The sequence below is a fragment of the Pinus tabuliformis genome, chromosome Q (genome assembly GCF_031772625.1).
Source record: "Pinus tabuliformis cultivar Carrire ecotype Pingquan chromosome Q, CPIR1, whole genome shotgun sequence".
Taxonomy (NCBI): domain Eukaryota; kingdom Viridiplantae; phylum Streptophyta; class Pinopsida; order Pinales; family Pinaceae; genus Pinus; species Pinus tabuliformis.
The window spans coordinates 1,310,669,206-1,310,673,954 of record NC_142296.1 but is presented as its reverse complement, the minus strand read 5'-3'; positions in this window follow the sequence as shown (position 1 = coordinate 1,310,673,954).

Genomic DNA, 4,749 nt, shown 5'->3' with positions numbered 1-4,749 from the left:
CCGTCTATGAGAGAAGCATATGTAATTTTTCATTCTTTAATTAATAAATTGCCTGAATTGGCCGCGTTGGCTCAGGCCGTGGATTGTTTCCCTCTTTGAGGGTTTTAACCACGTCAAAAGTATTGGTGTATTGATCTGGGATCTTTTGGTGAGTGGTGTCCTTCGGTGTTCTATCTGAGGAACTTAGCCTATAAATTCCTACATGGTATCAGAGCTATTTGAGGGTCGTGTCCATTGGTGATCCAAATCTTAAGCCGGTAGAACTACATCCGATAACCGTTCCCTAGATCTACTGTTTCCGACTGCTTTCGGGCCACGAGAACTACTCTGTTGTGTTGGGAGCATCTGTTCTAGTGAGGAACCCCTTTGGTTTCACGCAAAAAGGTTTCTTGTAGCCCTAGCTGCATCGTTTTTAAGATCTGGAGGTATACAGTCTTTATTTGTAGTTTACAGTCATTTTCTCTCTGTTCATTTCGGTTTCAGTTTATTTAGCTTTTTTTATTACCGGATCTATACCTTTCATTTCTGCATATGCTCTTTGCCGACTCTGTGCGATCTAGGCAAATCAGAAACAGAAAGGAAGGATTTTTCTCATGCGTATGCTCTTTTCCACTGTGCCTTAGTGTGATCTCGGAAAATCAGAAACATTGAGGAAAATATTTAGTTTTCAGCTAAAGCTAACTTCGAGCTGCAAGGTTTGTTTTTAAAAATATTTAGTTTTCAGCTAAATCTAACTTCGAGCCGCAAGGTTTGTTTTTTTTGTATGTTCATGTTGGGTTTTGTGTTTTTTGTTTTGTAGGGAAAAAGAGCTTTCTCAAAGCAAGCACGCAACCCAAAGCATCAACCCCTCTCTCTCTCTCTCTCTCTCTCTCTCTCTCAAACTTTTTGTATAGCTCACTTGGTGGAAAGATAATTTATGAGAGTAGAGGTGTTGGGTTCAAGTCTCCATTTTGTGGCGGCAGATTTTTTCATTTCCGCACATTCCCGCACTTCGTCGGCGAATTCATCAAATTTTCTTCAAAAAGCCATAACTTCTTCATCCGGAAGTCGTTTTCAGACCCTTTTTTTTGAAACAGCCTAATTTTTCGAGATATTTCTATTGCAACACTTATTTTTAACATCTATAGCTTTAGTTCTTTTTTTTAAATGGAAAATCCATGCCAAGTTATTCTTGACAGCACCAACTACTCCCAATGGTGGTCCTACGTTGTGGATTTACTTAGAAGTAAAGGTCTTTACAGAATAGCCACAAGCCAAGAGACCAAACCGAAAGATGAATACAAGGCAGCTAAATGGGAGAATAGACAAGAGAAAGCACGTAGGTTGATAGGGATGTCTATTTCTCCAGATCTTATATTCCATATTGCAGAACTTGATACTCCTGATGAAGCAATGAAATAGATTACTAAAGTCTTTGGAATTAAAAATGAACTTAAAGCCCATCAACTTGAAAATGAATTGCTTACATTGGACCCCAATAATTTTTCTTGCATTGAAGATTTTTTGTCCAAGTTCAAGACCCTTAGACTTCTCTTGGAAGGTGTTAAGGTTAAGAAAGAAGATAGTAGCCTTATCTACTCCATTATTACTAAGTTGGGACCAGCCTATTCTGTGTTTGTTTCCACCTTCCATTCTACAAGAGAAGCCTTCATTTCTCAAGGAAAAACCTACAAGTCTACTTCCTTTGATTCCTTTTGTGATTCTTTAATAAGCGAACAAGAAAAACTCTTATACCTTGGTCTTCTTCATCTTGGAAACTCTTCTAAGAAAGCGTTAGCCGCCCAGCAACAACCAAATCCAAAGAATCCTAAGAAGTTGTATCCTAAAAAGAATGGTCCTAAACCAAACAAGGGTCCTAAGAATTTTTAGCCTCAAAATGAAAAATCATCTCAACAAAATGATAAGACAAATAAAAACAAAGGGAAGAAGACTGATAGACATTGCAACTTTTGTAATCGAGATGGCCACTTAGAATCCAAATGCTTTAAGAAGATGGAAGCCTTGGAAGTAGCAATGAAGAAGAATAACATCCATTTGGGGAACTCTTCAACTTCAACTTCATCTTCAGGAATGGCACTTTCTACATGTGGTTGTCAAGCATCTCGGTCTGGCTATGAACTAAATGTATCTTCTTCTTCACATTCTCATGAGTGGCTCATTGATTCTGGAGCTTCTTATCACATGGCCAAAAACAAAACCATGTTTGCTTCTTTAAATGATTGTAACACCAAAAATATATATGTTGGTGATGATAGATCTCTCAGTGTTGTAGGGACTGGAATTGTTCATATAGACAATGGTCAGTTTAATGATGTATTATGTGTTCCAACCTTATCCTGCAACCTTCTATCTGTATATCAGATAACTCATTCAGGTGAAGGTAAAATCGTTGACTTTTCACCTCACGATGTTGTAATTAAGGACCTAAGAGATCCTAGACAGATTTTAGCTACTGGCATTGCTGATGAATCTACAAGGTTATATAAGTTTCACAACTTTGGGTCATCAAATCTTCCCTCAGTATTTGTTGCTCATAATGATGAAGTGAGAAAACTTTGGCATGAGCGATTTGGTCACTTAAACTATCACTCTCTTCACAATCTATGTAAAGAAAATATGGTGACAGGTCATCCAATGGTATCTTGCAGAGATGGTGTTTGTTCCGGATGTGTACACGGAAGACATCATCTAGACAGTTTTGAAAAACGTGCCTCTTGGCATGCCTCAGGCCCTTTACAGCTCGTGCATAGTGAATTATGTGGTCCACTTCCAATTGCTTCATTCTCTAGCTACAAGTATTTCTTAACTTTCATTGATGATTTCTCCAGACGCACTTGGGTATACTTCTTAAAACTTAAGAGAGAAGTATTTAACATGTTCTTGGCCTTTAAGGCCTTTCTTGAAAAACAATCTGGACATCAAATTCTTAAGCTAAGATCTAATAATGGTGGAGAATATGTTAAAAACACATTCATTAACTTTTGCACTGAGAATGGAATTCAAATGCAACATATTGTTCCATATACTCCACAACAAAATGGTGTAGCTGAAAGGAAGAATCGCACCATAAAGGAAATGACTAATTGTATGCTTCAATCTAAAGGACTTAGTCTTAATTATTGGGCATAAGCAATTAACTGTGAAAATTACATAATAAATTGCACTCCTACTAAGGTTTTAAAGAATATCACTCCAGAAGAAGCATGGAGCTCAATCAAACCAGATGTAAGTCACTTTCGTGTTTTTGGAAGTGAAGCATGGGCCCATATCCCAGATGAGAAACATAAAGCTTTAGAACCTAAGAGTGAAAAATGTAGTTTTGTTGGATATTCTGAAGATGTCAAAGGATATAGACTTATTCCACTTAAGTCCAAAAATGTTATCATTAGAAGAGATGTAAAGTTTACTGAAAATATATCGGCTTGCGAGCCTAGTTCAGCGGATGTGCCACCTCTCCCTATCTCTTCTACTTTCGAAAATATTTCTTCTTCAGATGATGAAAGCGAGGATGAAAATCCTCCCCCACCTTCTCAGGATCCTCCTTCAGCTCCTCATATTCCAAAATGGGTCCGTGCTACTCGGGATGTAGCGGGTGATCTCGCATGCGATCCTACAGATCAGCGACGTACACGTTTTCAGTTCAAGAGAGCCTCTTCTTTACTGGCTCAAGCTTCAGTGAATTATGATCCTGACACCTTTGCAAAAGCTTGAGGCCATCCAGTTTGGGAAGTAGCTATGAATGAAGAATATCATTCAGTATTGGCAAATGATACATGGGATCTTGTTCTTCTACCAAAGGGACGAAAACTTGTTAGATGCAAATGGGTTTACAGAACCAAGTATGGACCAGATGGGAAGGTTGATAAACATAAGGCTCGTCTTGTTGCTAAGGGTTTTTCATAAGTTGAAGGCATTGACTATACTAAAACCTTCTCCCTTGTTGCCAAAATGAACTCTATCTACCTTGTTCTTTCCCTTGCTGCCTCTTTCAAATGGGAAATCGATCAGATGGATGTTAAATCTGCCTTCTTGCATGGGGACTTGCGTGAAGAAATATATATGGAACAACCTATCGGCTTTATACAAACAGACTTCAGCCTTGTATGTTGGCTTAAGAAATCCCTTTATGGTCTCAAGAAAGCTTCTCAAGCTTGGTATGCCAAAATGGATAAATTTCTTTTAGAAAATGGCTTTTCTAGGTGTCATTCTGACAATAATGTCTACACCAAGAAAGTGGGAAAATCTCTTATCATTCTTGTTCTTTATGTTGATGACCTTATCCTGACTGGTAGTGATCCCAACCTTATAAACCATGTGAGGTATAGCCTTAAAAGGAAGTTTGAAATGACAGACTTAGGACACTTACATTATTTTCTTGGTCTTCAAGTCTTGCAATCCAAGGAAATTATTTCCCTTTCCCAATCCAAGTATGCCTGTTATATTCTACACCATTTTCACATGGAAGACTGTAAGCCAGCCCCTTCTCCCTTTCAGTCTAGAGTCAAACTTTCAGTCACATGTACTTCTCCTGAAGTTGATGCTACCTTATACCATCAACTTGTAGGAAAACTTTTGTATCTAACCCATACTCGTCCTGACCTTTCCTTTGTTGTTGGCCTTGTTGCTTAGTTTATGCAAAACCCACATGAAAGTCATTGGAAAGCAGCTAAAAGAATACTTCGTTACATTCGAGGTACAATTCAGTTTGGGATTCATTACAGTGCAGAAGCAGGTCCTCTATTGGTTGGT